A 12,623-nucleotide genomic window follows, 5' to 3' on the forward strand; every position below is an offset into this window, starting at 1 on the left:
TGTTCATAAATGCAGAGTTCATCACGGACATCAGAAAGTCTGATTTCCTTTTGCACAGGGTAACTGCTTTTAGACACAGGCAGACACAGACCACTGCCAAGAGGAAAAATTACTTAAAGTGGTTTTATTTGTCTACCTTGTCTTTCCATACATAAACTGTATGGCTCACTTCTGAATTGCTGTTCTCGCAACTATAGGGTAGTAAGGAAAAAAAGCAGATGGAATAGAAAAAAGGTGCTCTGAGTTGACATGGGGACTCTTGGCTCAGTGAGAGTTGAAAAGAATACGACAAGATGGGTTTAAGGATACCCTTTATTCCTGTTAACTAGACATGTTTCAGATGACAATGAAATTGTACAGATGAAACGAAGTTTTAGTTGGTTATGCTCCAAAAGACTTTCATGGTCACTAAGTTGTCTGTACCGACACATAAGCATTGTGCATGATTTTAATGTGCCTTTGTTTGAATACATATAAAAGCTGGTCCTTGCTTACTTCTCAGAGGCACTCTGGCAGGACCTGGGGATTAGGAAGTGAAGCAATGGAAAGGGAATGGAGTCTTCATTTGTTCAGGAAAATATATTGTGGCCTTGAGGCTTTAAAGAATGTAAGAACTTGTTTTCACACCATAAATGACATCACTTCTAATTCAAAAATCCTGGTATACTAGTAAAAAAAAGTGTTGTAATCCAGCAAGAGCGAGTGACAAGACAGCTATCTTCAACAAATGTCATTGCTTTACTCTTCAAGAATAACAAGAGATCTAAGTGAAAATACTGTTTTATGTTTTTTTCTTTATGTAAAGCATTAGTTAAATATGAGCAACTATCCCATTCCTTGAAATAGTTAATGGCCATTCAGATTCAAATAAGAAGAGGGTTTTTTTAATAAATATATTTTCTTTTTCATTCATTCATTCATAAGAATTAATAGCCTAAATGAAACCTCTCATTCCATGTATAGTAGATTTCATCAAAGCTATAAACTTTTCACCTCTGTGATCATCACTTTGAACCTTCAGAGCCCTTAATGTGATATAATAGATGTGGCTTCACATTTAGTGAAGTAGGGTAAGTACAAGCCTGAAACAGGACTTAGGTTTGTGTCATCTGCTATTAGAGAGGTAATTCAATGTTTAAACCTGCTGCCTTAAATCAAACTCCAGCCTGGCTGTACTTGGCAATAATAAACATGATTTTTAGTATATACTATGATAAGATGATTCTATGGTAGTTGCATGCAACTACCATGAGTGTTCTTAACAAGGCCAAGGTCTTGCTTTCCTCCAAAATAGAGTGCAACAATTAAAGTCTATCATCATAAGAAAAATACAGTTTTATTATTTCAGTCTGTCATAAATGGCCTGTGAATTATTTTAAGATCAGAATTTAGCAAACAAGATCATAGAAGATGGTGACAAGGAGGAAAGGTAGGGAAAAGAAGGGAAGTGCAGGAAAGGACAAGTTAAGTCTTGGGTCTCATATGTTCCAGGTGAGCTCTCCAGGTGGATTGTAGGTGGATTATAGTTTGTAAGAAAAACATGCATTGTCTCAAATTTTGTCTAGAGAGACAGAGGTAGTGCTGGTCACAGCTTTGAAGCAAGCTGTGAATGTCACTGGACCCTCAGTGTAAACTAAGCATGAAAGAGTGGTCAAATTTAGTTAGGTAGAAGTATGCCCCATGTAAGAAATTGTAGCTTATAAGGGTCCTTTTGGCATTATCATTTGGCATTTTGTAAATTCTGGAATCTCTGCAGCTATGAAGAGATTTTAAGGATCTAAACTTCGGATTTAAACATCTAAAATGGCAATTATCAGTGAAATTTTTTTGTCTCAGTAGTCTTATCTCTGTCTTATTTTAAGACATCAAAAACTGTTTAAGATAAATTCTAGCACTCTCCTTTTGGGTGCTGTGATCTTTGAAAATATGTTTACATATCCATTTTAATTGATTTCACCATCTGTTCAGATATGAGTGTCTGCTAAATGATGATCTGCATAATGATACTTAGTTTCCTTCACACATTGGAAGCTTTCATTACAAAACCGTCTTTGGCTGCTGCCCTACAAACTGGTAGAATCACTCACTGAGAAGGGCAGGACAACTTTTAAAAACTGGTTTTGTAAAGGTCTTTGAAAGCTGTGAAAAACCTGAATACCTAGTGCGGTTAGTCTAGCTCTTACTATATTGGATGCACTTGCGTGCATTGAAGTAAAAAACATGCTTAAATTAAGCATACATATTCCTTAATTTGAAATAAAATGTTCATGATTACACAGCTATGTGAACTACTATAGTAAACATCAAAAAAGTGTTTATATATAGATTAAATAAGTGTAGAAAGGATATTTGGAAATGCTGGAATTGTGTCACTAGAAAAAAATGAGTGACCTAGGATGTCCTGCACGGTTTTTACCAATCAATAGCCACAGTAAGTTACTGACCTGTCATATTTTAGAAGATTTGCCAGATAGTTACTTGCAAAGATTGAGGCATATTGCATTGGTATTTCACTCAGGTATTCTGTGACTGGTGGGTCAAAATTTAATTTTATATTCCTCCACCTTTTAATAGGAAAATGATAATTTCAGGTGATTTAACTTAAGGATGAGATGCAAGAGCTAATTTCTCTTCTTGATTTAGTTCATCAGCTAACTATCCACTCGCAATGAAAGCCTGATGTGGGCAATGACCATCCTCTCAGGAACTGTTTGTTGGTTTTGTTTAGGGAGGGACTGCCAAGGTCTAAGTGAAAATCAAAAAAGTCAAAAAAATCTGAATTGATTTCTGTATTGACATCTTAATAGACTGGGTTTTCCCAGCAGATAACGTTTTTGCAAGCAAACGTCTCAGACATGGTGAGTCCTTTATTATTTGTTTGTAAGGGGACATTCCTGTGTCACTTTGGAAACACCAGCATGTTAGTAGCCAAGAAAATTTTGTCTTGATGAAGGCTATAAAAAATGGTCAATGGGTTATTAAACTGGTCACTGACAGAAGCAGAACAGCCTCAGGCATAAAAGGGTGCAGAATAATAACAGGAAATCTGTTATTTACAGTGCACACCTTTTGGCTCTCTAAAGTTCTTTCACTGGAACAATCTTGACAAGTTTATTGTCTGAGTCTAACCAAACAAGAAATTTAGGAGCCCATCACTGCACTGGACATAACTGTCAGGGTTTTAGTAGTGAAGAGGGACAGGGGGACCTTGTGTAGGAAGGGGCCAGTTGATGCCCTGAGCCAGACACATCTGCTTCCAGGCATCTCCACAGCAAAGAGCATAAGACACACAGTGTGCCAAAACTGAAGCAATGTGATGAGTTGATGGTGTCTCCGTGAAGAGATGTAAGTAACATTGGTAAACATCAAGGTAACAATGCTGAAGGAGGGATGTTGGAGAATGGAGGAGATGCAAGAGACAATGTCAGGGCAGGGCCAAATGAGAAGCAAGAAAATGCCAGAGCAGGAGGATCGGTAAAGCAGGAGGATCGGTAAAGCAGGAAAAACATCAAAGCAAAGCGAACCACCCTGAGCAGGGCAGGAGCAAAAGACAAAGTGGGGACAAAGAGGAGACCCAGGAAGACGCATGAACACAAATGCACTGCAGCTGATGGAGAACTCATGCTGTAGCAGCTGAGTAGGAACCACAATGTACTGACACCCATCTCCTATGCCACCTGTCGCCTCCACAAAGGGACCAAGTGTAACCTGCAGTGAGGGCACTGGAGACCAGGAAGCAGGGAGGAGATGTGTCCAGATGGAAGCTGTTTACCCTAAGTGTTTATTTGTTTGTTTTTATTTTTCAACACAGGAATCAGTAATGAAAAGTTGGCTAATTAGAAATAAATTAAACTGATTTCATTTCCCTGAATCAAAACTGGTTTTGGCTAAGAGAAAATTCCTGAGAGAATATTCTACACCTAGTTTTTCTGCAAGGAAAAAAAGAAAATAATAAGGTGGTGGCTTTTTTTTCCTTGAGTATCAACTTTGGTGAATGTTACTTACCTAAGTAAGAAGTATATTTCTTTAGTTATTTTAGAATCAAGCACCTAAGACATCATTACTGTGACGTGCGGAATTAGACTCTATAACTCGAAAGTTATAAAGTAGGTATGTTTATTGCGCGCAGATGCACGGGGGATCGCTCCTCCACAAGCGTGCATACCTGAAGTGACGAACCATCCTACATTTATACAATGAAACAAATGAATATTCAATTAACGCCTATACATATTCGTTACCTAAACCCCGCTTCGTATGTTAATTAGCTTATCAGTCCTTTCCTGGAATGTGGTGGTCTTGCAGGTTTGTAGGTGATTCATGTTCTTGTGACCATCCGATCTTCTTCAGCAAGGAAAGGTGATTCATGTCCTTGTGACCATCCAATCTTCTCCAGCAAGGAGACTTAGCACTCCCTCCTTCTAGAAGAATTTGAATGTCTCTCATCTTTTCTCATTCTCTTTTAAATAGCCCCTTTGTTAGAGAAAGAAGGGCAGGCGTCTCCCCGTCTCCCCTTTGTTAGAGGAAGAGGGGCAGGCGTCTCCTCAAAAACTGTAGTTGTCTCCTCAGAGCTGTGTGCCTATGTGACCAGACACCGCACCCATGACTAGTCACCATACCCACATTCCTGAGTAGACATATACAATCACAGTCAGTGTTAAGCGTCCCCATTTCACACTATTTCTCCATATCAACTGTAATTCTTAATTTGTGAAATATGTTCAGTAACTCCTTGATCTGATTTAATGAAGCAGTCAGAGGGAGAAAGTAATTTCAGAAAAAAAGTAGTTCTACATTCTCTGTAGTTATTCTAAAATATTCTAAAATAAAGAAAGGTAAAAGAAAGGAGCTAAATTTTCTTTTGCCTACATAAATTCTGAAATTGACTGAGGCTACCTGGGCATTGTCAAAAACTTACTTAACTAAAGATGAGAGTCTGAAATAGATTACTTAACCTCATCTACTACTCATATAAACATGTTCATTCAAAATTTAAATGGAATAATTGATTTCATGTAATTCACTTCAGAATACATTAAACTAAATTGAACCGAACTGAAATCCTGTAATTCTGATTAAGCATCACCACATAGAGGTTTAACGTAATTTAATTAGTCCACTTGAAAGGCTAATCCACAGTAACTTCGCGACATCTTTGGATACCCTTTGTGAAGACAGTCAACGGGTCATGAACAACTGTTTCTCACCTTTTTCAAGAACCTGGTTCAAAGCTTATCCAGACTGATTACAATTAGAAGATGTTCTTCTGTGAAAATATGTTCAGCAATGTGTTTCACTGATCTACCTAGAGAGTAAATCAAGGCTGAAAAAATATGACTGTTGTTCATATTAAGCATCCTGTGAGATCACTTAGCAAAAGTTACTAACAGGAGAATAAACTGTTCTTTCATATACTTCCAGGGCAGAATTAAGGGAAGCTGACAAGACAAGACTCAGAAATGGTGTATAGCTGATTCAGTAAACTGGAAAGAATTGACTGGAAAACATAACTCATGCCCATTTGTTCAGACTAATTATTTAGAGATATTCAAGCAGAACAGCCCAAGATGTAGAAGTTAGAGAGAGCATTTGTTGGAATTCGGGAGAACAGATTTGAAGTTCTGTGTGTGGCTCAGGTAGAAGGGAAATTTGAGCCTGGGAACACCACAGTGAATCTCCATGTCCTTCTTTGTGGAACAAAAATAAGAAAAGAAAAAAAAAAATAAATAATTTTACTCTTTCTTTTTAACAACTCCCTGAGATCTTGGTCAAAACTATTTCCCTCTTAGTCATCCTTATGTGTGTATCTGTTTGTCTGTTGTAACTAATGAGATTTCTTTCTTAATTATATTTGATCAGGTCCCTTGATAACTAGTGGGTTAAATAATTTGACAAGTAGATAAACCACCTTCTTGTGTGTATGCGTGCACTTCCCAAAATCTTACTGTATTAGTGAAAATGAAACAGTGGTAATGATATATTCAGATTATTCAATATAACTCAACAGAGAGCTGTGATCCACACTTCTACATTTTGTTGTTCTTTAATTGCAGTTAATTTTGCTGTAAAACGAGGTCATTTATCTGCAGTTGTATTTGTCATACAGAACAAAACTGTCAGCACCAAGCTTCTTGTATGAACAAATATCAACTGACTAATTTGTGCTTGCATTTAAAGCACAAGTTAGATACATTGTACTTCTCTGATCTTATCTCAAAGCTAATTTCTCTTAATGATCAAATTCAATTATTTATGAAGATTTCAGTTGTGACAATACAGCAGGACTTATCAGATTTTTTCTTGCTCCCTTAACAACAAGCACTGAATGTTGTTCCTTTATTGGGGTATTGGTCTGTTAATACTGAGACTTGAGAGGACATAAAATATTTTTTCTCCTGTGGAGCTCACTGGAGATTGGTAGCAAGTATCACATCATGAAGCAGACTACATGCTCATAAAATTTTGAGTAACTTCACCATATTTCTTCCTATTTGTAATGTGATATTTCACTGTAGTTCCCATTTCACACAGATTTCTGTTTTGTATACTGATCACGCCTCCTCTAGAAGTTTAAACTGTGCAAAACCCCATCAAAAACAGGTACTCAAAAGTGTTATTGTCATATTTTTCTACATTTTCTTCTTTCTATTTCTGCTGGGAGAGGTGGATGAAAAAGAGAGGAAAGATGAAGAAAATGCAAGATAAAAAGAAATTAAATCATTCTACTAGTTCACAAATTTCAATGCCATAGAAATCAGCCCAAGCCGTTACATTCACACCCAGAGCTGTAAGTATGCAAAAGACTGAAGTTCAGAAAGGTCTGGGTATCAGCTTCTAATTCAGTACACCCTAAATATAAAGTTGCCTATATTACAAAAAAAAAAAAAAAAAAAAAAAAAAAAAAAAGAGGCACTAACAAAACCCCTCAAAAAAACCAACCCAAACCTACAAAAAAAAAACCCACAGAAAAAAGCAATCCAAAACAAAATCCACAAAAACCCACAAACAAACAAACAAAAAAACCAAACCCACACAAAACCCCAGGTACTTTAAACTGTAGACAGGATGTTGTAACAATGATTTAATTCAGATTAATTTCTACAATTTAATACTAATTATCAGGGAGTACAGTGGTAAAGATTTACACAGTGCTGTCAGTGGGCATGAATCTCTGATTTAACTGGTGTGTACTCAAGAATCCTGTTTTAAATTTGCATTTACACAGGCTTTTGTTTTTAATTCTGTGTAACTTCCTCAGTGATTTATGTTGCTAACTGAAACCTGATGTGTGATTTCAGAAACTGGCTGTATACATCCTATGGATTTCCTATGTAAATTTTTACAGAAATTGATTGTATGAACCAGTAAGGAAAGATGTAATGTGCTACTAGAATAACATTTTGGAATGCTAGCATTCCAAGTACATCGAAGAAAATTACAAGAATGAGGGTTTATTTCTTAGAACTGGAAGAGAAAATCAATCTCTTGGTAACCAGGTTGATGAGATCATAGTTGAACAATTGGGAGCATTAAGACTTTCAGAATCCTTGAGAAATCTAAAATAAGTATTTTGCCCAATTCCCTTTTTTCAGGTTGCTTGCCTGAAATTATCAGGCCAGAAGCAAAATGAAAATGACAGTTTCAATGAAATCTTGCATTTCTATACCTAATGAGGTTCAACCTTGATTTAAGAAAGCCCTTCAAATGTTGTCTTAAACGATATGAAGAACACTCCCTCCTATTCTGTAACACTCCTAATTTTTTATTGAGAATCCCCTCATTTTTGGTGACCTGTATCTGCTCTGCTTGCTCTCTCTAGCAGTTTTTCTAGCACTGGGAGTTCTTTTCATATTTACAAAGCATTTGGGGATATTATCCCTGTCCAGCAGTGTGGACAGATGGGAAAGAATGAGATACATCAACTTAAGCCTAACAGGTCATTCAGGTAATGACACTGACAAACCAGTAAGGAAACTACTTTTTAAAATCTCTCCAAATGGAACGGCTCATGACTAGCTCTAGGAAACAGAGCATTTCCTTTCAATACTTCCCTTAAAGCCTGTATAAAAATTCAGAAACATTGATCTACAGTTAAGGACTCTACAGAGACCATTTGAAAGAAAGAACATCCTGGGTATCTGTTCAGGCTCAAAGTGTTTCCAGTTTTAGCAGCAAATGAATCTCATGACAGACAGCTGCATTTAAAAGGTTTAAGGAAGGACAGATTTTTATTTTTTTATTTTTTAATTCAAGAATTTGAACTTTGTATTAAACAAAGTTTTCAGAGAAAAAGGCTTGACACCTTTTAATGGCAAGACATCAAGTCTCCAATTTTTATGGCCCTCTAGGATACACTTCTGTCTAAAGGATTCACTCTAAGTTGCTACTTTCCCCTCCTACAGGTAACTGAGCCTTTTGGTAACTGAAAAATTAAAAATAATATTTTCCAATTTTATAATATATTGGCTAGAAAAGGGTACGAACAATTGCTGTCCAAAATTTTGTGTTCTATTTGGCACTCTTCAATTACAAAAGAAGCACAAAAAGTGAGATACTTCAGTTCTGCCCATCCCATATGCACAATGCTGCTTGCATATATAGATATATTGCAGTGCTTTGGACAAGGTTGTGCTCCGTATCAGTTGAATATGGGGGGACTTAAACAATACAGGTATGAACACTTTTTTCAACTTTTTAGATTTTCTTCCTTGACTGAGAAGACTGGTAAGTAAAGGATTCAGAAAAAATATTTAGCAGAAAGACACAGCAAAAGAGTAGTTCTACAGCCACAAAATCACAAGGAACAAGTTTTTTACCATCACTTATCATGTTTAGTACTTGAAAGGACTTAGGCACATGACCAGATTTATCCAGGAGTAACAAACAATGTACATCAGCTGATCTCTGCTAAAATTAGCATCCTTCACCCACCCCACCATGCTCAGTAAAGCTAGCAAAACTGAACAAAATAGATGATTCCATAATTCATGTGATTTTGATAAAGATATTATTTAGGAAATAAACAAGTTATATACACATATTATACAAAATTCAGACTCCAAAAGGAATAGCCATGCTAATTGACAGAGGATTTTTTTTTCAGAATGCCACACATGGAAGCTATTTTCATTTTGAATGGAGAAAGGAAGAAAGGAAGGATCTGAGTTTTGTTTTGTCTCTGACCTGAAATCTTCCTTTAACCAAGACACTAAGCTGTGAGTTAAATGTGTTTAAAACCTCTGAGGAAATGACAGGCTTCTCATAGACTCACAAGACCCAATAACAGAAATTTCTGAAGTATTGTCACTCTGGAATTGCACTTTCAGAACTTTTCCCAAGCGAGTTGACAAGCAGGGGCTGGCAAAGGACTGCTTAATGTGCCTGACAGTAGCTGTTGTGTCTGGACTAGGAGTCTGGGTTCCTAAGGTCAGTCATCATGTCTCAGACCCTTAGAAAAAGACCTTCTTCATTTATAGGAAATGCAATACAGTCATATAGTGAAGGTTTGATGGGAGAAGGGGAGATTTATAAGTCATCATTGCTACATCTTCAATATAACAAGGCATTTCACCCACTGCTTATAAAAATACACAAAACTGAAAGACAAGTACACACTATGAAGACAACACAAATTTGACTGAAAGTACGTAGATCCCTGCAACAGCTCCCAGTGTGGTCTCCTTACCTTCTGCTGTGGTTCTGGTGGTGTGGCTGGGATATTCACTCACCGCTGATGGTGATGGCACATTAATCCAGTTTGTTAAAAAGCCTGCAAAAGAAAAATATTTAAAGAAAGCAAGACAAAAGCTAAAACTCAACAGGAGTTGGCAAGACTGACAGGAGATTATACAGGTCCAGTTGCACACTGGAAACACTCAAAGAATAAGGTGCACCAGGTCATTTTTCTGAAAGAACTGTTTAATTGAATATTTCTGCTGCATTTCTCTAATGAAATCCAGCCTGAAAGGCCAAGAAAAAGAACTGCTTTTCCTATGCAATATTAATACTTATTAGCAGCTGCTGCATCCCAGATTGCATCATATCTGTCATTACTTGAAGGTTGTGGTTTAGCACTAAAGCACCTGCAGCATACTAAACGCATCCCAAATAGTAACTGTGTCTTAGACAGTATAGTTGAATAATGTATGAGTAAATTGTGTCAAACAGTTGGAATTATCTAGTCTTCTGTCTGTATCTTGTCTTACATAACCTGTATTAGGCTTGTGAGTTTGGAAAGTCACATTGGCAGCTTGCCAAGCCCCAAGAATTCATTGGGATTTTAAAGCTTCTAATGATCTTAGCCAGTATCACTGCCAAATATTTGTACAAGTGACTTTGGTTTGTTGCTCTTCAAATAGAAAGGTGATCAGATGAGACATTCTCCTAGGCTTTTTAAAGTGCTTTTTCCTAAAACTAACTAGTAAGTATAACTATCTTGCTCTTTTAAACCATTATTTCTCAAGGAGAACATGTTGAAGTAAAAAAAAAATAATTATCTGATTCGATATCTGCAAATTTGTGGAAATGGAGGAAATTCTTATCCTTGTTCAGCCTTCATATCCTTAGCACTACATTAGAGAACAGTAGTTCTCCATGCAATCTACATGCAGTGCTAGAGGCAACTACTTTAAACTACTGTTTCATATTAACATAAATGGCATTTCCTAGTAGATGATCTGTTTTATCCCCATCACTACTGTGGTATGTAATGACAAAAATTCAAGTGGCAAATGAAAGATTTCAGTCTGTGTTGTCTAATTTGAAGATTAGACTCCAAGATATTTACACCTTTTTTTTTTTTTTTCTTGTTTGTTTGTTTTACAATGTAAGAATAGAAATTAGATAAAAACTTAACTGATAATGGAATTTCTTTTTCCAGCATCCTTTCCAATAAGTAACTGAAAAATCATAGTTTAGTTCCTGTGTAGCTCTTCTCACACTCAAGGTACTCAGTATTTTATCATGTATGGGTTAAATACTAAAGGGGCACCAACTGTGTTAAAAAATAAAGCTGTCACTATGCTTTCAGCAAAGGCTGGACAACATCCAAAGACACAGGCTTATTTTAGGGAAAGGGAATGTTGGCTAGAATCCTGCAGTCACTTGGTGGCTTGATAAGGAAAAAGAACAAATCCAGAAATCAAATCAGATTCTCTCAGGCAGACAGTGAAGAGTATTACTCATAGCACTTCATTGTCATTGACTTTCTATAGTTTTGCCATTTATTATATTTCAGGTCCTCAGTTCACCGGAAGGCTTTTTATTTTTTTATCAGTCCTTCAGCACTTTCACTGATATGAGTGAATGAATTATTATTTACCAGTACAAGAATGTTCCTCCCACCCCTCTCATTCTTCATGCCATAGAATCATAGAACAGTTTGGGTTGGAAGGGACATTTAATAGTCATCTAATCTAGCCCTTCGCAATAATAATAAGCAGGGACATCTTCTGCTAGATCAGGTTGCTCAGAGCACAGGCCAGCTTGACCTTGAACATTTCCAGGGATGGGGCATCTACCACCTCTCGGGGCATCTACCACCTCTTTGGGCAACCTGTTCCAGTGTTTTACCACCCTCGTTGTAAAAATTTCTTCCTTATATCTAGGCTAAATCTACTGTCTTTTAGTTTAAAACCATTATGCCTTGTCCTACCACTAAAGGCCCTACTAAAAAGCTTGTTCCCATCTTTCTTCTAAGCCCCCTTTAAGTATTGAAAAACTACAATCAGGTGTCCCCAGAGCCTTCTCTTCTCGAGGCTGAAAAACCCCAACTTTCAACCCTTCCTTAGAGGAGAAGTGTTCCATCACTTTGATTATTTTTTGGGCCTCCCCTGGACCTGCTCCAACACGCTGAGGACTCCAGAGCTGGATGCAGTACTCCAGGTGAGGTCTTACTAGAGCAGAGTGGAGGGAGAATCACTTTCCTCAATCTGCTGGCCATGATTCTTTTGAGGCAACCCACCATACAGTTGGGTTTCTGAGCTGCAAGCACACATTGTTGGCTCATATCCATTTTCTCATCCACCAGTACCCCCAAGTCCTTCTCGTCAGGGCTGCTTTCAATCTCTTCATCCCCCAGCCTGTGTTGATATCAAGGGTGCCCTGACCCAGGTGCAGGACCTTGCACTTGGCCTTGTTGAACTTCATGAGCTTCAAATGGGCCTACTTCTGGAGTTTGTCCAGGTCCCTCTGGGTGGCATCCTGTCCCTCAGGTGTGTCAACTGCCCCACTCACCATGGTGTTCTTTGCAAGCTTACTGAGGGTGTACTCAATCCCACTGTCTATGACACTGATAAAGATATAAAACAGTGCTGGTCCCAATGCATAGCCCTGAGGGACACCACTCATCATTCATCTCCATTGGACATTGAGCCATTGACCACTACCTTTTGGATGTGACCATATAACCAACTCCTCATCCACATGGTGGTTCCCTCTACAAAAAAATCCTTTTAATTTTCCAGTTTTGATACCTGTCACTCTGAATCATCCTTGATTCACATATTTACATTTTCACATTTCTTTAACTGTTTGCTATCCTATACGTTTTTTGAGGGTTGTGTTAATTTGGGGCAAAACATGGTTTATGGCTTATGAGTAGTATTAGCTAAATGTGTTTAACA

The 12,623-nt window shown here is 37.4% G+C and overlaps 1 protein-coding gene across 1 annotated transcript in view; it reads right to left on the reverse strand.

Annotated features, from left to right (window-relative positions):
* The window catches only part of NETO1 (neuropilin and tolloid like 1), a 308,983-nt gene extending 296,570 nt beyond the window's left edge, over positions 1-12,413 (reverse strand). Inside the window, exon 1 of the mRNA XM_080381154.1 lies at positions 9,686-12,413. The gene's annotated coding sequence lies outside the window, so the exon portion shown is untranslated. The remainder of the gene's footprint in view (positions 1-9,685) is intronic.
* Positions 12,414-12,623: the final 210 nt, after the last annotated feature.

Source organism: Falco punctatus (assembly GCF_963210335.1).
Source record: "Falco punctatus genome assembly, chromosome: 3".
NCBI lineage: Eukaryota > Metazoa > Chordata > Aves > Falconiformes > Falconidae > Falco > Falco punctatus.